Genomic DNA, 27,002 nt, shown 5'->3' with positions numbered 1-27,002 from the left:
GACGACGGGAACGGCGGCTACGGGTTGCTTGGCTACGAACGCACCGGGCACGGAACCGGGCATCGCCCTACGCACCGACTCCGTGGCCCTTCGCTGGTGAGGGCTAGAGGATGCTTGGCTACGAACACGCGGGGCGTGGAACTGGGCATCGCTCGTTAGGTGTCACATGCGTAGTGGTACTCTGCGGTGTGGCACTGGAGCCAGGGTGTGCGGATGAACCCTAGGGGAGGTCATGGTGCATACGGGTAAAAATGGTTTTTGGTTTGAGACGGTTATAGAGGCCAAATGTGACTTTTGGCGTGTGTGGAAAATTATGTTTTATGGGTTTTGTGCATTGGGCATGCTTCATGCATTTTGTTTGAGTTCTATGTCTTTTTATCTGGCGGTGTTTGGGTTTTACTTACCTGCGGTACCATTTTTGGTTCCGTAACTTTTGATGCAGGTTTTGAGGATGAGGAGGAGGAGGCTGAGCCCGAAGATGCGGCTCCGCCGGGTTGCTGATGTTGTGCTTTATATTTGGTTTAAAACTATGTTAGTGTTTTGTAATATTTTATGTATGTTTTAAACAGCTTGTAATACGTTAAGAAAAATTCTGGTACTTAGTTTTATGGCTTTCGTTATCCGCTGCGTGTTTCTTCGTGCACATATGTTGCCTTTGCACACACTTGGCACCCGTCGTTAAGGTGGTGACCCGGGTTGTCACCATCTGGACGTCTCGATTTCCCCGTGTCCGTGCGTGGGGATTTGGGGGCGTCACTTTGGGTCCCAAAGTTCAAGCAGGAAAACTCCCGCCACTTTTTCACTTACATTCGGACGTATACCATATACGTTTGAACGTATTGAGGAAAAAAATGTTATTTTTGTATATTATATTATATAATATCATGTAAATTAATTTTTATATATCATATTAAAAATTATAATATAATATATCATACATATAAATTATATATATGTTATTATATTATATTATATTATATTACATTATATATCATGTATATATATAGTTGAAGACTACATATATAAGCATATACTATATAGTAGTAGACCATATAGTATTTTACAAGTATATATTGTAAAATACTATATAGTTGAATATTATATATATGTACCTATATATAGTCTATCATTATACTACTAAAGTATATAGTCTAGTACAATATATATAGTCTAGTAATATATTACTTATATATAATATATTATATTATACATAATCTATTATGTATAGTATAGATTATTATATGCTATATAATATATTAAATATAATAACTATACATATAGTATATATATAGTCTAGTAATATATATATTATAGTAAAATATATATAATAGACTACATATTATATAATATGTACACTATAATATATCCCACACTATATATATATTATTTCATATATTATATAACTATACTAGCATATATAAATAATAATAAATTTAAAATAATAATTATTAATATATATTAATAGTATATAATATATTTGAATATGATATAAGCCAATTCATGTGTCCACGTTCGCATGTCAATGATTACTGTTCGGATGTATTGTGTAACGTCAACAATAATACGTTCGAATATTAATACGGGGACTGTACACACAAACATTTTGTTATAAATGTTCGAACGTTAATTGTATATAAACTGTAAGCCAATGGCAAACTCCTCATTTCTCCCTCATTCACGTCGGGCTCACAACTCTCCGCCACTCATGCCGCTGCTGCCGCTATGATACGCCACAACAACTGTCACGAAAATGTAATATGCCCCCTCCGTATGGTATTTTTGTGCTCCGAATTGAAATTTAATCAATGGGTTTTTATTTTTTCGAAACCCACTGATCAGGCTAGATTTTCTTCTTGATTTTTTTACCTCCATTGGTTGCAAATGGGTAAAACCCCCTTGTAGAAACTTTCCTTATAGTGTATAGATCATTTCTACGTGGTTTTTTGCCCTGAAACGTGAGTTTCCAAGATTTCAGAAAATGGTTGAGTCGAGTCAACCATTTCTATCTCGTAACATTTGAACGTTACCATGTAACGTCTGAACGTTTGATTTTGAATGTAAATTTTACACATTCGAACATTTTTATCCAACCTTTGAAAAGTACATTGGATAAAACGTTTGAACTGAAACGTTAGTCTTATTCAGTCAGAAGAAAAGTTTGAACATGTGACGTTTGAAATTCATAATGTTCGAACATTACATGTTAGCGTTTGAACATAAATATTACAGATTACCACATTTTTATCCAATGTTTAAAGAGTACATTGGATAAAACGTCCGAACATAAACCGTTCATCTTCTGTAGTTAGATTGGCCCGAGGGTGAGGATATTGCTCCTGAGGTCGGTGATAACGAGCAAGATTAGGATTTCTACATCCTCACTGGCAAAGACCGCATGAAGCTTGATATGCCGAACTCCTTCAACCAGACTCAGTTGCTGCCTTTCTTTCACATGTTGTAAATTTTTGTTGTAACAAATGTAGAGCACGTGGCACATAAGACCACATTCAGTTGGGCTCGCGACAGTTTCTTATTCGCTTGGCACTTGGAGAGCCCATTGATTTGCCACTCGTTATATTTGAGTGGATTCGTTACAAGGCGAGCATCTATATAACGGACAACCTCCCGTATGGAGTCATCATCAACCGGTCATTACTAGCCCAGGGAGTGCCACTCCAGGCTGAGGAGATGATACTAAACCGAATGAGCCCCATCGACATGATCACACACTGTCAGAGCATTGGATAGGGGAGAGGCTCAGCTCGGTGTCAGTTTGGCCCTATATCAGATCTTGTTCCTTTGACCAAGTCTGGGGCCAGTGTTGCTCCCCCGTCTGCGAATAGTAATCAGTAGCCAGCAGGTGCATCTGTGGGGGATGTGTGACCTGCTTGGCTTGATGCAGTGATGACAGATATAAAGGCACATATAACTGACAGATCGATAAACAGATTGCTTAGGTTGTCGCACATCTTGCGCATCATGTAGATGTGCTAAATAATAAGGTTGAGACATTGACTGAAGAGTTTCGATCATTTGTAAACCAGCAGTTTTGAATATCCTTTGTAAAAATTAATCATATTTTATTTTTTATTTTCGACATATGTAATGGACAATATTATTTAATGTATGTATTATAGCTTAATTTCTATTCTAAATTTTCTTTAATATTAGCTTACACAACCTTAAAATTAAACAAATATATATTATAGTCAATTTTTGCAAATATAAATTAACATCTAACGTTAGAACCATTAAAAATTTTCACGTTCGCACGTAAGTAGACATAACGTCGAACGTTAATGTAAAGTTCGAACAAAATAATTGACACATTTAAACGTTAAAAAAATCCTACCCAACATTTAGTGACGGTTTCCACAAACCATCATTGAAAATGCATTTTAGTGATGGTTTGGAGACTGTCACAATTTCTAAATTGTCACTAAAAAGCATTTTTGTTGTATTGATGCATGGTTACTCCCCGTCTTTATGTACGAGCATTCTATATCTTTTCTCTCCTCCTTCAAGTGCAAATACTACAACAAATGTGAGTTTTTCTTGCATCAGATTTGGTCAGAAATAATGTATAAAATGGTCACAATAGGCTATTTGTGGACATTTATAATTGTCACCGGCTCGTCTCTTAATTTTTGTTCGAATCGCCACTTTTTCCTGCCATTCATCTAGTGCCACAATGAATTCTAGCGATGTAGTTCTTCCCAAATAGCCTACCATGTGGTAGAAAAAATGAAGGCAACAAAATGTCAAAAATAATCTTTTCCTATGGATAATGTTCCCACAATTAATCATTACCAGTAAGAAATTACTTTTACACAATGGAAGGTGATTATGCATTTTTTTTTCCCTAAAAGCTTCAGTTGTAGAGTCAACGCACTTGTAAAATCATACGAGAATAGAAAAATATTTGCAGCTAAGAGAATTGAACACAAAACTCCAAGCTTCTAATAATTAAGAGAGTAATAGACAATGAATTATCAGAAAATGTAGATCCATCATAGTACCTGGGGAATCAACATCTATATATTAGATCCCAAGTTAATCCAAATCGAAACTTTTTTTAAACATATTAATTATGAGTTCTCGAAGTACATGGAAATATATATTTTGGAGAAATGGTGTAACTTAACCAACAAGTACTTCGTATACATTACACTTGTCCTGATGCCAGTATTACGATATATGGGAACACATATGCATAGGGATAGCATTGAATGGGGCTCGGTTCAAAACGAGGTCCCAATAGGCTGGTAAAAAACTGTAAAATGAAACTTTCTCTGGTATAATTAATAGTACGTATGACACTATAATCACATACCCATATATAAACTCTATATTTGCTAAAAGTACTAAAGACCATGGATTGAATTTTAAAATTACCGATTGAACATACATACCTCGTCAACACAATCTCCATAATGTGACTCATGAAGAAACCCATAGAGCAAAAGGCTTGAGATTTTATAAAACAATATACCTTGAAAATTAACATAATCATTGTTCTTAATCCCGATGACATTGAGTTCAATGTATTCCACAAGGAAAACTCTCTATGCGGGAGAGTTCGCACAGGGATGCGCACGAATTTTCTACGTGGAAATTAATACGGTGTGTTTCATCCCAGTGTCATTTTGCCAATTTTTGAAACTCATCTCGTGCTCCCTTCCCAATTTCCACCCTCTCCCTCCTCCGTCTCACCCTCCTTCGGCTCTTCGAAAGAATCATCACAAATATTGGACGGGTTTCTAAATCCTAAGCCCCTCCATCTCCCTCCTCAGTCTCCTCCATGTCGCGCCCCGTGATGGGTTTTTGAACCCTAAGCAGAAGCAGTGGCTCCTCATTAACACACTACGGCAACTTGAGCTACCTCTAATGAACTTTAAATATCTTCATTCCAGTAGAATATAACACTCCTTTTCGCTACATTTGCTTCGAGTGCTTTGTGAACTTTTTTGTTTCTGTAATTTGAAAGTATGTCTTAGTTAGTGCCAGGTTGATCGATACAGAAATTATTTTCTCTACTATAGTCTTCTAGCATGAAATTAGTATCATATATTGTGAGTGACATAATCTGGTATCTTCTAGAAGCATATCATATGAATTATTTGTAAATAATAATGTTCTGCACTTGGAACTGACATAATCTGGCATCTTTCATGAGATTTTAACATAAAAAGGCATGAAATTAAGTTTAGGGGATCTTCTCATGTAGTTTTGGGCGTGGGTGGTGGTGGAAATGGCGTCGAAGGCCAAAAAGGGGCTGAATGGAGTTGAGCTCGTGGGAGCTGCTCCGGCAATGGATCGAGGCCAGAAATTGGTGGTTTAGGTCAGCAAGAGGTAGGGGAAGAAGTTGTGAAAAGATGGTGGCCGAAGGTGGTGCGACAGCGTCGAAAATGGTGAAAAACCGTATGGCTTGGAGGAGCTCGTGGCGGCTAACGGTGGCTCGGATGGAGGTGAAACTTGGTGGGGATGTTCACCGGTGAGAGGGGAAGAAAACTGGGTGGGTGGTGTAGGCCACGCCACCAGCGAGAGGCGGTTCTGGGCTGCGAAAGCAACCGGTGACAGGGGCAAAAACAGAGCAGGTGCAGCGACTTCCGGCGGCTCGCGGAGGCTAACGGCTGGTCCGATGGCTCTGAAAATTGGTGGGGATGATCTCTGATGGAAGGGGAAGAGAATGGTGGTGGTGGTGCACTAAACGGTAGCCGAACGGCGGAGAACTAGGCGGTCAAAGGGGCGGCGATGGGAACGAGAAAAGAGAGAAGAAATGCGCGGGGAGAGAGAAACCGGGAAGGAAAGAGGAAGAAAAATGAAGAAAAGAAGAAAAGAAGAAAAAGAAAAAGGAAAAGGGAAAAAGAAAAAGAGAAAAGAAAAGAAATGAGGTCCAATCCTCACTCCGGAAACCAAAAACAGATCCGCCGAAAACGATATTAAAAACCGTAAAACGACTAAAATAAATTAAACACCACCTCAAATAAATTAAAAACCAATTAAAACACATTAATTTAAAATAAATAAACTAATATATTAATTAAATTAAAAACAACCCTTCAGTGAAAATACACGTAAAAGCGGGTCATCACAAAGCACATACCTTCTTCCTAATGCATTAACTACAAGATTTTCCTTACCATGTGTATATTTGATTACACGAGGAAATGTCTCAATACATTCCTTTCACTTAGCATGCATTCTAGTCAACAACTTACCATATCCATTCAAGTACGTCAAGGACTCATGTTCTTCAACGAAAGGTCGGGTAGGGATTGTTGCACCTGGCACAAAGTTAATATAATGATCTATATCTCTAATAGGTGGCAATATACTAAACATACCGCTAGGAATCATGACCTCATATCCTTGCAACAAAGAAACAACAATACTAAGCAATAAGTCGTTAACTTTGTTAGTATAAAAGCTTGCCTTAACATACAAACTCACTTTTGTTTTTCTGTTTCTCTCTGCAATCTCTCTTTCTTTTTTCCTCTCGTGACTCAACTCTTTTTTCATGACTCTTAGCCACCTCTTTATTTTGTTTTTCACTTTCTTTTTCTCTTGATGTTTTGGCTTCATTCTCTTTTTTCCTCTCACTCTATTTTTCCTTTTCACTATCTTTTTCTTTCTTTCACTCTCCTTTTTTTTTTGAACTCTCGGCCTCATAATTATTTTTCAACTCATTCTCTCTTTTTCTTGAGACTTCACTATTTATTTTTTCTTCACTCTCACTTCCACTCTTTCTTTTTTGCTCAACCTCAATTTTCAGCATCAGTTAGTCCTCATGGACCTGTTTTGGGATTAACGGAGCAAGTTTGATTATTTTTCCATTCTTTTCAAAACTGTACATATTCTTGACCCAATCATGGATCACTCACCTATCATACTGCTACGGCCCCCCAACAAGATATGGCCAACATGCATAGACACAACATCACAAAGCACCTTATCCTGATACTTTCCAATTGAAAAAGATACTAGCACTTGCTTATTTACCCTAACCTCCCCACAATCATTCAACCACTGTAACTTGTATGGTCTAGGGTGGTTCGAGGTAGGTAAATTCAATTTCTCAACTAAAATAGTGCTAGCCCCATTAGTACAACTCCCTCCATCAATGATCATACTATAGACATTATTGTTGATGTTTTCTCTAATGCTCTATATCATCTATCTTAATTTGTGTATTGAGAGCATGCCTGCCAGTAAGATACTCAACATATTCTTCATACTCATACACATTCTCAATACTAGGCTCACGTCTCCACCTATCTCTCCTACCTTGAAGATTTTTATTCAATGCACCTCGTTGATCTATCCTATCGCTCACTTCTCCCTATGCCAAATTCAACCGTACAAACTTTTGTTGCATGGACTGCAGCACAAATAATGAACTGTTTGCCACCCCCTTTGGTGTTGAATCACTATTATGAGACATCATAATATGCTGCATAAAAAAGAATGTTAGTGGAAAAAAGGACCTCACACGCTCCCTTTCGTGTTTACACTCAAATAATGACACTCAACTTGTGTTTCACTCTTAATTAGATTTTTCTTTATAATAGTCTCACACTCTCTTGCATTTTACCTCAAGGGTTTTTCCCACTCAAGTTCTTTAAGAACTAATTGAATTTACTCAAAACAGTACAATCTTGTTTTATTTCAACTAGTAATTAGGTCCAAGAAATCAGAGAAAGAAACAAGTGAGTAAAATGACACGAGACTAAAAAATATATGAGGAAAAAGTAATCACAAGACAATATACAAACTATAATGACATGTATTCAGCCCCTTTTATGATAAGGCTCAATCAAAAAAAAAAATTTCAATACCCTTCTTTTGTCGATTTTTTTTTGAATTTTTCTTTTCTTTTCTTTTCTTTTCTTTCCTTTCCTTTTCTTTTCTTACTAATTCAATCACAAACAGTAATATTCAATTGTGACAATTAAACAATTGAATTCAAACACACGAAAATTGACAAGGAAATAAAAGAGAATCAATGAAATGGCACTCCAAGCAATTGACAAACTTAGAGATGCAAGAAACCCTAGAATTTAGAAACCCTAGATGATGTAATTTTTGGCCCCTAAACAATATGGCAGCCCAAGACCAAAACAAAAATAACCCTAATGATAAAGTAATTCGGCAGCACAAGGAACAAGGAAATTTCTGCACTTTTTTTTTTTTTTTTGCAATCCTAGAACAATGAAGTCCTAGAATTAAATTTAAAGTTGCAAGAATTAAAATATAGAATAAGACCTGATTGGAAACCTTGCCCTGAAAACCAAATGATGGGAACCCATGGGATTGGAATTCCTTAAACCCACAATCAATTTGAAAACTCATCCAAGAAGTCAAAATCAAGTCAATGTATGGAAGAATCTAAACCCATTGAGTAACTCGTTTCAAGAATCTAGATTATATTAAAATCTAGACCCTTTGAAGACCTATCTCAAGAACCCAGATTACAAAGGAGGAATGTCACAAAGGTTGTGATTTACCTTTTATAAGTTCAATGAAGAACAAGAGGAGATAAACTCAACTCACAATGAATAAGATTCACCAAATTCAAGAACATTCATAAATTGTGGTTACAAGGAGTTTAAATAACCATTCCCAAAACATAACCCTAGCTAAAATAAGGCCTATTGTTTCCAAAAATACCCTTAAGTGAATAGTACCGCATCTACAGTGTGCGCCCATAGTACGGCTACAGTAACTTAGCCTCTTGAAACCTCAATTCAACAAAATAAAACATATGTAGGCCAAGCATCCTGAAGCCCATTTATTCTAGACTAATTTCTATAACTAATAAAATTAGTCATTTTAATGAAATAAACAAGTCCAAGGCCTTAAATCACATAAACATAATATTAGGCTCTAATTTATGTTGCACTCTTCCATAACTTGTATCACATGGATGAGAACTATATCTCTTTCTCTCAAGCCCATCTTGAATATTGGGCTCTTGCTAGACTCGTCCCAAGTGGATTGCACCAATCTTTGCATTGTTGCCTTGCTTTTCTTGGCTTTCGATTATGTGATTACCCCATTTGGAACTTGCAAGGGATCATTAAGACTCAGTCCACCTTGGAGCCCATCACCAGCGATAGCATGAGGAGAAAGTTGACATGGAAAGATGGGATGAAGTCCCTACTAACACGCACACATCAGCGAAGCCATGCTGCATTAAAGGTAGAATGTGGACATAGACTTTAGTGAGGCCCCTGTCCCTGACTTCACAAAAGGTGGCTGCACTCTCCAACTTGCCACTTAGGACATGACTCGAGGAAGCCACATCACATTAAAGGCAGTGACAAGGCACACAGTATAGAGACAAGCACATTTGACACATGATACAATGACAATCTCGGTAGGAGTTATAAAGTTGAATCCAAGGTTATAATAGTTTTTTACAATCTCTAAAGTTTAAAAATTCCCTCCAAGGATCAACAAACGTCTGACTTAGGCATTGAAGGTGTTTCACCAACCCTGAGCCCTCATCTTCCTTATCTCGCAAGTGATCAAGCCCAATAACCAGTGTGTGAAACACGTCACCAACAATTGCACCATCTGTGTAATCCTTGTAAAAGTATTTTGTCCTTTGTATGGCGGCTAAACATGTTCTCAAACAACCCATGGATAGGAAGCATCATAAAAAACAAAGAAGGGAGATTCGCAGAAATGAAGGAGTGCATGAGGAGAATGGCGGTGGGGATGGAGAACCTCTGGCAAGAGAATGAAACCCTAAGGAGGAGGAACAAGGAGCCACAAGAGGATGCTGGGCCAAGTCCAAACGAGCATGCTGAATCCCAAAGCCAATAGACACCTGGGTAGTATAAAGAGATGGCAAAAAGCATAGGAGCTTCGTCGTTAGTTGATCAATTGCTCATTAGAACAAAATTTTTATATGGTGCATAGGTAATGGTAGCGTCACTACCTCCAAAGCTTAGATTTCCCTAAATAGAGATGTACAATGCATCCAAAGACTCTCTCAAGCATTTAGATACCTTCAAGACAAATATGACTCTACATGGGTTCCCTAGAGAAATAACTTCCAAAGCCTTTTCACTGACCTTGAAAGGTGCCACGAAAAGGTAGTTCGGAGCACTACCACTTGGCTCGTTTGATAGTTTTGGAGAATTGGCCTGGTTGATTCTAACATAGTTTATTGCAAGCTAGAGAAGAAGGTTCCCTACTACTTACCTCTTAACTATCAAAAAACATGAGGATACAAGCCTAAAGGCATACCTGGTCAAATTCAACAAAGAGCACATGATGATGGACAACCGAGATGAGAAAATCAAGCTGGCAATGATATTGGGAGGCATATGGCCTTGAAACCCATTCATTATCGAGTTGGCAAGAAAGACTCCCACGACATTGTAGGAGTTCATGGATAAGGCAGATGGTTTCACCAATACCGAGGACACTCTCCTGGCCCTGACGGCCTCGAGGAAATGCAAATTAGAACAAGCCGATAGGAGGTCCAACACTTCAGGCCAAATAAAAGCCTCGAAGAAAACTTAAAAGTTGCAACATGAAAGGAGGTGAGAGGATAACACTTCCTCAAAAGGAAAAGGTGCCAGACACGCATGCTCTAGTCTAAGTGTGCAAGAAGAAAGTAAACCAAACACTCACGAAGCCAAAAATTGTCACCTTGGTAACCACCGTTTTTGTACCTACCACTAGATAGAAAGCCACAAGATTGAGGATTGCGGCACCCTCAAGAAGAGAATGGATGAGTTGGAGCGTCTTGCTGGCCAATATCCAATGGACTGTAGGAAGGAGTCATGGCAAGGCGGGGCCGAGGGCCGCCAAGGATTAAGAGCTCCAAAAGGCAAAGAACGAGATGAGAACCCATATGAAACCCCCCTTGTCGGACCCCAGTTAGCGGAAATAGCCCTCTGGGCTAGATCTATACCATAGCCTTGGGGTTTATCAGGGGCGGCCCCACTATATCTAGTAGAAAAGGGTACACCAAAAGTTTACGATATGAAGAAGTATACTCAGTGAAAAGACCCCAGGCCAAGCAGATGAGGCGTTGGATGACAACAATCATCTCATTTGGTCACGAGAACATTGAAGAGTTCCTTTAACCTCACGATGATGCACTAAGGATCTTGGTCGACAATGGCAACTCGATAGACATACTCTTCTCGAATGCTTTCACAAAGATGGGGATCGATCCCAACTGCCTACGCCTGATGGCCCCTAACCACCACAATGATGGCCGGCTTTCTTGTGGTAAAAGCCCCTTCATGTTACAATGCCATTTGGGATGACCAACCTTGAACAATCTGAAGCCGAGAATGTCAACTTACCACTGGAAAATGAAATTCCCAACAACAACCGACATAAGGGAGGTCCTGGGCAAGCAAGTACTAGCGTGAGAGTCCTATGTGCAAGAACTGAAGACGGGAGGGATATATTTGAACAATCGACGGGCTGACTTATGATGTAGACCCATCACCATCTCCAAAGTTTGTTGGCAAGGAAGAAGAAGTCAGGGATGAGTAGACCCTAAGGCAGGTGGATATGAATGAGCCATTGGAGCTAGGGCTGCAAACTAACCAGATCGAGTCAAATTTGAACAGGGGATCTCGAGTTCATTTAGCATATATATGAGCTCGAACTCGACTCGAGCTCAACAAAAATTAAAAACTTCTGATCGAGCTCGGCTCTCTTAACATATATTAAGATCAGACTCGAACTCAAACTTGAATAAAATACATAAACGAAATTATATGAGATCAAGCTCAATCTAAATTCCCTATTTTTGTTGAAAAACAAATACTTTATTTTTGTTGAATCCATTGCCCAGACCGCTCAAAGGGAAGGCCTATCCTAGCCCCATCAGAGAAGCATATAGTAAGAGAAGAGAGCAAACAATGTAAAAATTAATTGCAATAGAGAAAAGCCAGAGCTTCAACAGAGAGATTGAAAACCAAGAGGGAAAAATCGCAGAACAAGATTTAGATAAAAATAGCACCAACAAACACCATTGAAGTTTCAGAGGATTAGAAATCTATGGTCGGCATTTTCTTCACAAATACAAAGCGACAAGGTCAGTTAAAAGTTCTTTCCAGGGCAAATTACAGAAACAGTGACACTGACCCACTCGAAGACCGAACAAGAGACATATGGACTATTATACCCCCGAACAAGCAAATCTGTATAAAAACCCACTCAGAAATAAAGTATAAAAATTTAAATTTAGATAAAATTTGCCCTATCCATTTGAGACGAGGTGGTGGCTGACCGAGATGAGGGGTTGCAGCTCGACGAACGTGAGGCTAAGCTGGACCGGTGGCAGTAGATGACATGCAGAAGCATGACAAAAGCCATGAGAAAATGATAGAGTGCAGCGTAGTTGCAGTGGCGATCAGAGGCAACGGGAGGCCTGGCCATGTGGTGCAGTGGTGGTGGCAATGGGGGCAGTGGGAGTAGCTCACGGTTGGTGGCAGGGATAAGAGAGAAAAAAAAAACAAAATGAAAGAAGGGAGATGATGTCATGCGGCGCAGAGAGTGAGAGGAGAAAATAAGATGGAACTAGGGTTTTGAATCCCCCAAAACGATGTTGTTTTGGGTGGGGTTTAGAGGGCTAGATTCTAGCACACAGGCTGGGCCCTTCATATTACCAAAGCCTACTATATTTTTCTCATTAGGTGAAAAATAAATAATATTAAAAAGATAATGATAAGCTTACTCTCATTAGGTGAAAAATAAATAATATTAAAAAGATAATGATAAGCTTACTACCAAAGTGATAAAGGGTTAGAATTGCATAATTAAGTTGTTTAAATGAGTGATTTATTTTATCAAATAAGAATTGAACACTTAATTATACATCAAATTCTAATATTGAATGTCAAATTAATTGATGCCAATATTTTTGCACATCAAAGTCTCATATTTGCCCTTGAAATACTTAAACTATAATATCATTTCATTTATATATTATAGGGCATTTATGGAAGGAAAGAAAGAATGAGACCTATGAGAAAATAGAGAAGTTAATTATGGTTTTATGGAATCTCATCTAATAGAGATCAAATGCAACATCATTCGGATCACACCAACTCATACATGAAGAAAGAAAATCACATGGACATCAACCAACCATTCAGACCATGCAGTGGACTCACACAATGCACATGCAACCATTCGGACCATGCAGTGGATTCACACAATGCACATGCAGACCATTCGGACACCATGCAGTGGACACCATGCAGCAGACCAACACATGCACACATGCAGAAAAGTGTAAGCACCATTCGGACACACACACGCATGCACACATGTACACATGCAGACCAGTTCACACATGCATGACAGCAACCACTCATTCGGATCACACCAACTCACACATGAAGAAAGAAGACCCTTCGGATAGCACTCATTCAAAATGCACACATGCAGAAAACGTGGACCAGCTCACACATGCATGAACACATGTACACATGCAGATCAGTAAACGTACAGCAGCAGAAAGACACCCAGATCACTCGGTTGTGCAGCAGCTACTACAGCAGGAGAAGAGAACTTACATGTGCAGCAACAAGACCACTCGGGCAGCACGTTACAACAGACAGCAAAGCATTCGGATCACATGCACACATGCAGAAAAGTGCAAACACATCTGGACTCACACATGTAATACACGTGCAACAGCTACTACAGCAAGAGTAGAAGACTCACACATGCAAAAAAGTGCAAAGAAAGCATTCGGACAGCACACAACATGCATGTTGCAGAACACTCACACAAGCAGAACACTTGGACGTGCAGCAGCAGCAGGAGATCAATATTTATTTAGCTGGAAGAAATAGCACCGAGAGGAGGTGGACGGGGAGTTGAGTAGCTTAGCTTAGAGTTGTTACTTTCTTTCTTTTATTGCAGACGCTGGGCATCCAATTTATTTTTCTGCTGTTTCTTTTGGTCTTTCATTCGGCTACAGCAGTAGCTTAGCTTGGTGTTTTTACTTATTTTCTTGGAGTTTAGAAGCTGGAAGCAGCAGCAGATAGGGAGGAGCTTTTGCTTTTCTTTCGTTTCAGACGCTAAGGAGTTGGAGAATTTTATTTCTCTCTTTTCTTTTTAGCATAGCAGTAGGGTAGAGCTTAGTTTTAATTCTTATTTTTGTGTAGCTGGTAGCAGTAGAGTGAGCTGAGTTTTATTTCTTTTTCTTTTTCATGGGATGGAACTCTGTCTATTGCTCGGCAGCTTCTTCTACCTTTCATTCAGCTGGTGATTTGTTTTCTTTTTCTGCTTTTATTTTTCAGGTTGAGGTTTACAGACTTGGGGAGATTTTTAGCTTTAGTTACTCTTTTCGTTTACGTTGGTAGCTTTTAATTTGAGGAGTCGAATCCTTTTTTTTTTTTTATTTGTTCTTAGTTCAGATCATTGTTCGGTTGGGAGTATATTATTTCTTTGAATTTTTTTTACATTTTGGACGGAAGGCCTCCTCTCTCTCTCTCTCTCGGGTTTCATTGTTCTTTCGGCTGTTTTCTTCGTTACTTTAGAGACGCAGGGGAGACGGTGGCTTTGCGGCGTTGGTTTCATTTTTTTTGCTTTACGTTGTAGTGTTTTTTTCAGTTGTTATTTCAAAGGACTCATTTTCAGTTTTATTATTTTTTTTAGTTGCCCAGTTTTCTTTCCTGAAGTTCTTAGTTGAGTTGGCGTGGAGCTTGTGGTTTTATTTATTTATTTTTATTTCTTCTCACAGATTTTTTTATGGCTTTGCTTAGATTAATCTTTATTGTAAGAATTATCATGTGTAGCTAATTTTTGAAGCTTGGGTTGTGGAACGAAGCTTGATTTGTTTTGGATTCTAGATCGATGCAATATTTTGTTTTTAATTGTTGATTTTACTATGTTACTAGTCAGATTTAAATTAAAAATAGATTGCGGCTCTTGCTCTTGTTTTGTTGTTGACGTAAGGCACAACAAAAGCTTGAAAACTATCAAGGCCTCTCTCAGTTGTTTGTTAATGTGTGTTTGACTAGTAAAGTAGAGAATCTATTAGGAAAATATTGCAAAACTTGAGTTTAAATTTGTATCTTCCAATTAGCAATGCCTTGATTGTATTGTTAATCGAGAAAATTATCTAGAATCCGAAATAAAGAGAGTCTCATACCCAACCCAAGTGTTCGTTAATTTGTTTGTTTTAGAAACTCTAATTTCAACTTCGATTATCTTCTTGCATTGCATTTAAATTTTATTTTCATCTCTCATACTTGATTCATTTGTTACTCAAAAATCTCATATACGCTTTGATAACCCTTTGTCCCTGTGGAATACGATCCTGGACTTATCCTTGATACAACTTGACACTTCTACACTTGGAAGCACATTCGACCACGAGTCACAAAGCCTACTATATTTTTCTCTTTAGTTGTATATCCTTTTAATTTTTTATTAATGATTAAGGATGTTAAAAAAATATATAAAAGAAAATACTAAAAAAATAAAAATTTCAAAGACACTTAAAGTAATAAAGTGGTGGTAAGAGGGTAATAAGCCTATCATTACCCATATTAAAAATATGTTTGAGTTTACAAATTTTACTATAGTTTCTCTCTTTTTTTTTTTCCTTTTCTTTTTCAAATGATACCAATTGTTCGTAAAAATATGATAGCAATAAATACCTAATATACAACATACATATTCGACTTTAACTATTAAAAGTAATAATAATAGGTGAGGTAGTATAATTAAAAATTTTTATAGTGAATTATATTATAATTTCATATTAATTTTAAGATATAATATGCTATTATTAATATTTTACTTTCAGAAGTGCGAGAATGTAATTTAATCTTTTGCATTTTTATTATTTCTTATAGACTTATAGTGTGTTTAAGAAATGAAATCAATTAATAAATATTTAAAAAGAACTTAATAAAATTGTTTGCAATTTTTCATTTGTAATGTGGTTGAAATAATTCGATAAAATTGTTTCCTCTTAAAAAAATGACATTGAAAGAAAAGATTTTTTTTTTGTCACATCGATAAATTTTTACCTATGTTTAACTAAGATGCTTTGGACCATATATTTCTCTTAATGTCAATTTATTTTCCATCAGATTGATATTTGCTTGTCGTACATTCATTTTTCTATTATACTTAATAATTATTTCAGGTGAATGCTATATAATAATTATATTTTTATAAGAGCATATGAAAATGTAAATATATATTATAATAGATTTGTATTTTTCACTGTGCATGTGCGCCTATTACTAGTAATATTAAATATGGCCAAATAATCAAAATGAAATTAGATAAGAAAGTGTTATAATCAAATTAAAGTTGCTTACCCTTTATGGATACTTTAACTGTCTTTGATTGTGCGCTGAATAGATAGCCTCTCTAGACTCTCTCCCTTCTCTCCAAGCAAACCCTAACCCTAAATCCCAAAGCCTCGACTGTTGGGCTCACCTCATTGGCCCTCATGCTTGGCAAGAGGGGCCAAGCGAGATGTACAGCCAGGCTCGCCCAAATATTCCTGCGGAGGCCGAGCAGCACTTAGGCATGAGCATGCACTCATCTCATTAACCCTCGCTCTTAGCGAGAGGGGGCTAAGCAGCATGTAAGGACAGGCTCACCTCGTTGATCCTCACACTTGGCGAGAGGGGGATGAGCGGCATGTAAAGCCTGGCTTGCCAAATACTCATACGGAGGTCAAGCAGCATGTTAGGCCAAGCTTGCTTTATTGGCCCTTGCTCTTGGCGAGAGGGGGCCGAGCAACATGTAAGGCTGGGCTTGCCGAAATACTCCTATGGAGGTCAAGTAGCACTTAGGCATGTAAGGTTAGGCTCGCCTGAATACTCCTATGGAGGTCAAGCAGCACTTAGGCATGAACTCGCCTCGTTGACCCTGGGCTTGGCAAGAGGGGCCAAGTGGCATTTATGGCCGAGTTCGCCCAAATACTCTTGCGAAGTTCGAGCAACACTTAGGCATGAACTCGCCATCCTTGCACTTGAAAAAGATGAATCAAGCAACATGTAAGCCTGGGCTCACTAAATGCTTTGATAGAGGCTTGAGTACACTGCAAAAATTAAACCATAGTATAAATAATCATTAATGTTCGCTAACATAAACTGTTTGGCTAATGTGTGGTGAAGTTATGAGACATTATCTATCTAAGGAGACAATCTTTGTGAAGTTTCATCGGATAGTCATGGGACTGACTCGCACTTTGCCGAGAAAGGGGTAGGGGTGCCTTAAAATATGACCCCCTTTTGGCCCCTCGGGGGAGGTAATTAGTCAACAGCCTTGGAGATAGATTACTCTTCACTATGGCGGGACAAGGTAAGTTGTTCTAGTAGCTAAGGGCTAGATCCACGCTTCTTCGTAAGGATTTCAGACCGAGCCAGGGCTAAGTCTGCTTATCATCCCTCACATGGGGGTAATCTATTCAGGCATTATGTGACTGGACCCATTCCTGCCCTTTGGCACCACGAGAAAGGTAGGTGAGGACCAGGCTGGTATTGTGCCCACTCTTCATTATGGTGGAGGTTAGGCTAAGTATTTGAGTGATCGGGCAGTTTACAACTATACCCACTCCCGCCTTGTCGATGCCCATGAAGAAGGTCAATTGTCAGGCAGCTGAGGACTGGGCCGCACTTTGCTTGAGGAGGGATGATGTAGCCTTAGGCATTATACACATCCCTTTTGTACCTTGCGGGGAAGGTAACGTCAGACAGCTGAGGAGTTAGTCCTCACTTTGGTTGTGATGGAACGGGGTAATTCGTTTCGGTGGTTTATAGATCAAGTTCGCTCTCTCTGTGGGGAAGGCTGTGTCGCCGAGGGGGCTGGACTCGCCTGTTGACCCTCATATGGAGGTAGTTTGTTTGGGCAATATGCGATTGACCCACTCCCATCTGTTGCGTCATTGGGAAGGTAAGTGAGGGCTAGGTTGGTGTTGTACCCACTCTTCATCATGGTGGGATAGGGTAATTCATTCAGACGGTTGAGGGGCTGGGCGCACTCTCCGTGCGGGAGGCTGAGTCACCGAGGGGTTGGACCCGCCTGTTGACCCTTTGTAGAGGGAGTTTGTTCAGGCAGTTTGTGATTGTAACAGGTCCCATCTATCAATGCTCACGAGGAAGGTAAATGTCGGGTAGTTGACAGCTGTCCTGCACTCCACCGTAGGAGGAATAAAGTAGCCTTTGGCATTACACACATCCTTTTGGTACCCAACAGAGAGGTAATCAATTGGTGGAGACATTTGTTGACATCGATTAATGCCGGTGGAGGCATTGATCTTACACATTGGATTCTTGAAAAAAACTAACGCCTTTCATTAATGGAGTTCATATCGATTTGCTACTTGTTTTTTCTATATGCACCTTCCTCTTCTCCTCCACGATGGTAGGTTGAGTTTCCCACAAAAGCTAGCCACAACTTCATGTGAGGTGTATATTCGCGATGCTTGTTGGTTATAATGGGTCGGGAGGTGCATCGTGGCATGCTGCTGGGCACCCCGCCAGCGTTTGGATTCAGCTCTGGAATGTAGCACTCCCATGCCAAGACCTATTCTCCGCAGATTTCTCCTACCCCTTAAGCAGTCAAGAACTTCATCTTCAAGTGATAGGTGGAGGTGATTGCCTTGAATTTGTTGAGAGGGGGTTGGCCGATGATAGCGTTGTAAGAGGAGGAGGCCTTCACAACTAGGAAGTCAACTATGACGAGGGTAGAGAAGGGAGCACTATCCATCGAGACAGACAAGGTGATCGTCTCGGTAGGCTAGATCTTCTCTCTAGAGAAGCCTTTGAGCAGCATCGGTGTTGGTCGGAGTCTGGTAGTGTCTATTCCAATGCGGGTAAAGGCTTCCCAGAATAGGATGTCTTCCCAGATACAGTTGTCGATGAGGATCCTCCTTGTGGTGAAGTTGGCAATTAGCATGGTCACCCCCAGAGCATTGTCGTGCAGGTAGAGGACTCCCTCCTCATCATCTCACCAAAGGATTACAGGTGCAGGTTCGCTCCTCTTGTACTTTGTTAGGTGGTACGCTATCGAGTACACTCTTGGTATAAGGCCTCCCTGGCTAGCACCTTCCTTCTATAGGAGGTCGCTCCTCCCCTAACGAATCCTCTTGCTATGATTCTAATTTTCCTCATCGAGGGTACTTCTTAGTGCAGCGGTTGGGGGGATCACTTGGGGGTCCTCGCTCGGCTCCTTTTCTTCATGAGCTTTCCTCTCTCCTTTGCCTATAGCCCCTATTGGGGCTTCTTTCTCATGACCACCTCTTCCACACCCACTCTAACTCTTTCTTCCTTGGCTTGGTTATTGTACAGAACGTGTCCTTGGCATTGATAAAGTTATAAGCTTGATCCATGAACTCCTGCAAGGTGGCGGGGGTTCTCTTGGCCAGCTCTAACATGAATGCAGACCGTGGCCACACTCCCCTAGGCTGCTGCTAGGGTGATCTTTTAATCCTGGTCTTCCCCAGTCATGCACTCCTTGTTGAACCAGGTCAGGTACACTTTCAAGCTCTCGCTCTCCCCTCACTTGATGGTGAGAAGGAATATTGTGGGGCTCCTCCTCCTCTTGCTTGCCATGAATATCATGTGGAATAGGCGGGCTAGCTCCCTAAAACCTTTTATAGAGCTGGGTCCCTTCAAGGTTAATGGGAAGGTTTTGCAAGCCACCTTCTTGGGAAAACCATGCAAGGTCATGTGCGTCGTGAAGGTTTTGAAATGTTTGACCGAGTCTTGGGTCCCGTCATACATCTCCATAGTAGGAACCCAAAATTTTGGCGTGAGAGGTACACTCATCACTTCTGTGTTATATGGTAGGCCTGAGTTGACTAGCAGCTGGTCTACTGAAGTCAAGTTGCCCATTTTCCTCGCCATCTCCTCATACTTCCCCTTAAGGTTGTGCAGTTCATTCTGCATATTCTTCCTTTATTCCTCTTCGTCGTCGCCTCCCTCAGTATTTCTAGGCCCATTGTGATCATTGTTTCTGGGTTGTTCATCTTGCAATGGTTCTTGGGCCTTATCCTTGAAAGTCTTGGTTTCCTTGCAGCGGACACCCACATTAGTGGTTAGACTTTCTATTAGTTGCTCCATCACTGCTAGTCTGGCTTCCATGTTTGTTGACGTTGCTTCCTCTTGGTCCCAATCTGTCTGAGAATGGATTTTCACAAGCATACGAAGGACATCCAAAAATTTTCAAGGATCCCACAGATAGCGCCACTGTTAACATCGTGTTTCATATGCCCTTGGGTTGGGCTCTCAATAGTCCTCGTCTTCTGTCTTAGGCTTATAAAAACAAAGCAAACACTGAGAGAGGGGGTGGTGGCCCTTGAGTGGCCAAGGGAGCTTTTGATAACAAAGTCAGTAAAATGCTTTGTAGGAAATGTGCAAGACAGTAGTCAGAGTAGAGAGAGTTCAGAGAGTAATGAATACGTAGAGCGTATTCCATTTTCGATACCTGCAAGTTCCGTTTCGAAGTGTGGTCGTGGTGAGGCTCATGATCACTACAAGAGAACTTACTATTTGCGGCGATTTTTATCGCCGCAAATGTCTATGCTAGCGCCGCAAAAGGTATATGGTGTCTGGTCTCTTTCGCAGCTGAACGGTCGGTACTAATCCGTCGCAAAAAGTTTTTAGCCGCGAAACAGGAATGGTCACTAATGATCATATATTCACGGCGTTTTATATCGCAGCAAAGTTGGAATTTGTGCCCTGTAAAAGATGTGATTATGCTATTGAAAAGACTTAATTACAGCGATGAACTAGCATCGTTAATAAGCAAAAGAGGATGTAAATTGTATTAATTACCGCGAAACGTGTTTAGTCGCAAAATGATATTAACGTCGGTTAGAAGTATGTCACAAAAAATGGAAAAATTGCAGTGAAAGACTCAACTTGTTTGCGTCGCTCAGGATAGTACCGCAAATATCATTCTGTAATGTTAATTGCTGTCCGTTAATTGCGCCGCAAATAGACATATATCCCACCGCAAAAAACTTAAATATCAACCCCACTGCAAAACTTTTTGTATCGACGACGATAGCATCGCAATTTATTTACTCGTAATTTTTTCCCATTTGTGAACTGGTTTTTTCACATCACAATTTATTGGAAATGGGTCTAATTTGCAATCCATCTCGGCGCTGTATTTACCTTTAGTTGGTCGGAAATGAGTGTAATTTATTAATTAAGTTGGTCCGTTGCAAATGTCAATAAATGGGTTAATTCATTTAAAAATAAATAAATAAATAAATGGGTTATTCGTCAGTATATATTAACAATTCTAAACTTATAATTAGTCTAGCAGATTGCAATAATAATTTCACTTTATCACATACAACAAATAATATTATTACAATTATTACGTACCTAACTTCAACCCAACTTCAATTGTTTAGTTATTGGCTGAGTAACAGATAATATATTTACGAACCAGTATATACAAGAAAACACATATAATAAACTACCAGGGCATACATTAATAATTACACTGAAAATAATATGAGACCATTTAACAGATTACTAACCATTCTATGTATAGATTCTATATGAACCGAAAACAATCAGAAAGCATCATTTAGAGTTGAACCACACACACACACACATATATATATATGACATAATGCCATTGAGAAGTGTCATATACACGAGAGTGAAGTAGTACTACTACAACTTAACAGTCTATACATGGCAGGTGGAAGAAAATGTTACATGAGTACCAGTAGTAGCTTTCTAATTAAAATGTTTGTTTGCTTAAAATATTTACATGAACATATAAATTTTTCTTCCACACATGAATGGGACAGAGCCAATACATGCATTATACCCACCAGTCATATTTGTACTTCTTAATTTCTATTAATGAAGCATGGTGAGAAGTTCCCCATGTAACAATATTGGTACTCCCATGCCCTTCTTTGCAATCATCCATTAGCTTTCATTAATCTTTGGTGCTACATTTTCCTGCATCCATAATCATTCTTACAATTAAATAAAACAATTAATATGCCATGGGAATGAAAAACAACCTTCAGATATATGATTAAAGTTGCATGTTTAATACTTATCCTATAGAATGCACATGATTAGGTCCCCTGCTTATGTTACATATAATTTCACCTCCTACTCATTTCCCAGACCATAACATATATATATGTTGAAACCTCAAATGCCTGTCAGCACACTGTCACACATGTAATTGACACATATAGGTGTGCACCTAAAAATATGAGGTCCTACTATTGGCATGCTATATGGTTTATGCAGATTTATGTTATAATAAATAATACTTTCCAACTTGGGTAGTTCACAATGACATGCAGCTAAAATGTCATTTCTTTACAATCTGATAAGTACATTAAGATCACATGTTCATCCCCTATAGATCAAATCCCCTAACATTAATCATCTTTATTTATAGAAAAGAGGTCTCGGTAGTCACCTACCTATTTCAGAGTGCTATGGCCATAAAAATTACAGTTGATGCAGCAGGTGGACCATGAATGAAGCAGGAAAATCATGATCACTAGTAATTTGCTCCAAGTGTGAATACCCCAGAACCCTGACCAAATCAATCATAGATGACAAGTATCTAGAAAATCTAATATTATCTCTATCTCATCCACCCAACCATGTATGCCATCAGAAAGGCAGCCACAAAATTTAATGCTATTCCTTCCCTCCCTGTGACAACAAAAGCATTTCCCACCCGTGATAGTCAAGTAGGACACTCAAAAAACCCACAAAAAAAGATGTCATCCAACAAATTTATACAGCTCCCGGAGTCTCCCTTGAAGACTCCCCCTGGGATCGTTGCTGTGACCTTGAATATGTCATAAACTGATCAAATTCTGCTAGCTTTAGCAAAACTTCCTGAACATTGGCCTTCAATGCCTCAAATTGGGTCTTGTAATACTGTGCATCTTGTGAAAGTGCACCTCCATTTTGACACACACATGGACCCACTGATGTGGCCGGTATTACTTTCCCACCCAAACCCCTTTCATATCCAGACCTTTTTCCAAGAACCTCTCTAAACACCACAGCTGCGGCTTCCTTCGTTCGCTCTTCAGGTTCCATGTCATTTAGCTTTTCCACCATTTTGTTCTTTCATATGAGAATAAACAAGTCAAAATTTTTATTGATTGTATACATAAAATTTGCATAATGTTGTGTTGTAAGCAATCTTGAAGGTATTAAACATCATGAGCATGTTATATATCATTGAATGAAACTGTCCATAATAGTAGCTCAAACTACTCACATATAGTTCCTCGGTCATGTTGGTCACAAACCCTTCTTTTTTTTTTTGACCATCGAGTCTCTTTAAAAAAGTCCTCTAGATTATGAACACTATCGCCCTGAAACATGCAATTTTAATATGACACAGTGAGTATCAAATGTACAAACTATCAAAGTAGTCCCCCTAGCAACTTACTAAAGTGAAATAAACCCATATATATATGACATTATCCTAGAATTATATTACCTTCTCCTCAATTATTCGAACAAAGGACTTCCTCCCAGCAGTGTGGTTAGTCAATTGTTTGTCCCGATTTGCCTTGTTTTGTAGTGAAAGCGCCTAGTTATGAATATCCATGACATGGAGGTTAAACTGTTGACATGTATATTAAAAGGAAAAGCAACTTTCTAATACATTTAGAAACACTGCATGTATTTTGATAACCACCAATATTCATAATGTTGTTCATAGGAATGCATTAAATAATAGATGACAAAGCCATATAGTAAGGGTGATTACTTTGAAGTCCTTGCTACCCCACCGCATGCATAAAGATTTCCACACCTCTGCATCCACTAGATCAGTGCCCTTTGCTAGAGCCATTTTATGACTTCCATATCCAATGTAGATCTTGTGTAGGTCGTAGTGAAAAGAATTAAATCTTCTACGTAGTTGTTCCGTGACTGTCTTGCGGTGATTTTCCTTTTCCCATTGTAGTATAAAGTCAGCCTAAGTTCAATTCCCCTTCCAATATGTCAATATATGCAAGCAAAATAACTGGAGAAAGAGAAAATGAAAGAATGACAAAGCTGATTGCATGGTTGGCAATGTTACTTACTCGAACACGACTACACAACTCCTTCTGTTCAGAATCTGGCACATCATTCCAACGAGCATTACCCATGGGAGCGTAATGTTTGATGATCCATGTTACTCTTCCACTAAATATGCTTGCATGCGAGCATGAAACTTTTGTGTCCCCATCCTTTATCAGCAAAGGAATGGGGCCAATCTTTCTAAGCATATCAAACTTAGTCATCTTTGCTTTCCCACGGCCTCGTTTCTTATTGATAGGTACTACATGTGCATCTCCACCACAAATATGTTTGTATTATAACTATTGTTTGCTCAAAAACCATACTCATTAAGAAATAATTTAATGACATAAGTGCAACCCATGTAATATCGTACCTGTACTTTCAATTTGGTTTAGAAACTCAGTTTCAAATACGACGTCAGGCGGTTGGGTTGAGTCATCCGATGAGCAGTCATCATTGTCGTCTCTTAGCTCGGGTGTATTTCGTGGGGGTGATGGTGCATCTTGTATAATTGGCCGCCTGGGAACTAAGATGCTCCTAAAGCCGCCCCCCCGGCCACGTACTCCTCTTCGTATACTTGGATGCATGTCTACCAATGAATTTGAAAAACAAGTTTCCCCTTTAAATATCAATCCAGAATCCAGAGACATTGAACACTATAGGCAACTTTGTGTCAACAACTACCTTCTAGCTTATATATAACCAGCCAAAACAATCTCCCTAATTACCAGCCTTCTAGTATCCAATAAGGGTTGGGCTTCAAAAAATTATACTAACTAATATCTACCGTGATTATTCACTTGCAAACCCCACATGAAGACTCCACTTTTATGAACCCAAATGACAAAACTTTTAAAAAAAGCACCATGGGAAACCCACGTAGAACCCAAAATGTTGCAAACTCATGACACCTAATACATTACCCACAAGAAAAGATGAAGTGTTGTCCCTTTACACCTAATTAATAGGAAAACTTCTTATTTTCAACCATGTAAATACCCATGTAACCAGCAATAACAATCTCTCTAACTAGCCTTCTAGTATCCAATATATGTTGGGCTTCAACAAGTTATACTAACTAATCTCTTCCTTAATCATTCACTTCCAAAACCCACATAAAGATATAAACTTTTATGAACCCAAATGAAAAAACCCACAAAAAAATACCACGCTCCACCCATGCAGAACCCAAAATGTTGCAAATCCCTTAACAACCAATACATTACCCACAAGAAAAGATGAAGTGCCGCGCTTTTACACTTACCCAATAGAAAAAATATTTTCTTTTCAACCATGTAAAACCCACAAGTATAAAAGTCATTTAGATTCTGTAGAGAGAGAAAACTACATCTTTCATTACGAAAATATGAAATGTCACAACTTTCCTTAAGAAAAAATTGAGATTTACCGAATGGAGTACTTCTATGCAGCCCTCTAGTCACCACTTTTGATCTGCTGCCACTGGGTTTGCTGGAGAAGAAAATGGCACCTCCAGCTGGTAGCCTCTAGGGACGAGAGCCCTTGCTTGACCTTTGATAACTCTGGCTGGTTTTTAACTTTTCTTGCTGACCCAGAAGAAAAGAAGCAACTAAACAACCATAATGCATCATTCTCTCTTATATTCCCGATGACTTTATCAAAATAAGTATGTTGAAATTACAAATTTGGCCCTTCTTGACTTCCCAACCCGCCAAATATATTTAAGCCTCCCGCCTTTGTGCCAAATTTATATTGGATTTTCTTGCCTTTCCAGATGTTGCTGCCATAAACTTTAAGGTAGAGTAAAATTAGTTGTTTGGACTTATATTATTCCAATATTAAAATTCATGATTAAGGGAAAATTTACGCATATTTATTAAATTATTGTGATGCTTTTGATAATACCATCATATCCAACGAGTTGAAAAAATGTGACTAGACTAAGTCACAATATCCTTTTCATTTTTGGAATCTGTTTGCTGATGTTATTAACAAAGTTACTAAGTAATTGAATCTCCAACAACTCAATATTATACTAACGGGTGTATGTACTGTTCCCTCTGACGTGGTACTCAGCAATTAAATATCCACATGTAATCTCATATTCACATTTTGCCTTCCTGAAATAATGATATAGGTCTGTAATCTCTTTCCCATTAAATGAGTACCGGCAGCAAACAGGGCACAAAAATCATGCTTCTTCAAAACAAGTAAACTACCAGGAATATTTGTTTTTTAGACCTTCTCATATGAACTTTGCATGAGCCATTTAAAATTGTTTAGTAATTTGGGACCCTCCTGATTTTCAAATAATGGCTGGATACTAGCTTGACATGATTAACAAAATCCATCCAGCCATGAATCAAAGTCCAACAAGGTATTAGCCAATTTCCTCCAATATACATAAGTCCCTACACTTCCATCTTTCATAAATTGAAATGATTTACACTAAATGACAGCACCCTTTTGCAGCTCTTCATGTGCATCACAGGATCCAGTGTCACCACCAGAACTTAGTTTTTGGTTACACCTAATTAATCACAAATGTCAACAATAAGCATTTTGAATATTAAAGTTGAGGCATCTAAAAGGGACAAGTTAAATAGCAAGTTGCATACATCTTTTTCACTTTCTCTTTCCCAGCATTAATTTGAGCAGCATCTTTATTGTAGGCCTGAAATAAATAAGGGACATACGGCAAAGGTACTTCATCAATATACAAAATGCAAAAATTGATACCTGCTATTAAGAATGAGTCGGTGAATTTATTACCTTACATGCCACTATGATGTATGATCACTGTCATCTGGAGAACCAACTTCATCAGTAGTCTCACCATCAGTGTCCATAAGTGGATCCTCATTAGTGGAAGCAGTGGTAAAGGAGTCACTGTAATCAGATTCTGCGTCCTCCAATATATTGTTTTCATGATGCTGGTCATCAAAAATGTCATTACCATCATGAGACTCAGCA

The 27,002-nt window shown here is 38.8% G+C and overlaps 1 long non-coding RNA gene across 1 annotated transcript; it reads right to left on the bottom strand.

The window, feature by feature from the left end:
* Positions 1-21,605: 21,605 nt before the first annotated feature.
* LOC122306958 lies at positions 21,606-26,990 on the bottom strand. The gene is made up of 6 exons (XR_006241595.1): positions 26,802-26,990; positions 25,459-26,703; positions 24,071-24,639; positions 23,254-23,961; positions 22,436-23,096; positions 21,606-21,953 (listed from the first exon to the last, which is right to left on the bottom strand). It is a non-coding gene; the product is annotated as an uncharacterized LOC122306958 (long non-coding RNA).
* Between the last annotated feature and the right edge of the window lie 12 nt (positions 26,991-27,002).

Source organism: Carya illinoinensis, chromosome 4 (genome assembly GCF_018687715.1).
Source record: "Carya illinoinensis cultivar Pawnee chromosome 4, C.illinoinensisPawnee_v1, whole genome shotgun sequence".
NCBI lineage: Eukaryota > Viridiplantae > Streptophyta > Magnoliopsida > Fagales > Juglandaceae > Carya > Carya illinoinensis.
The sequence above is the reverse complement of the archived record's forward strand: the minus strand, read 5'-3'. Positions and strand labels throughout refer to the sequence as shown.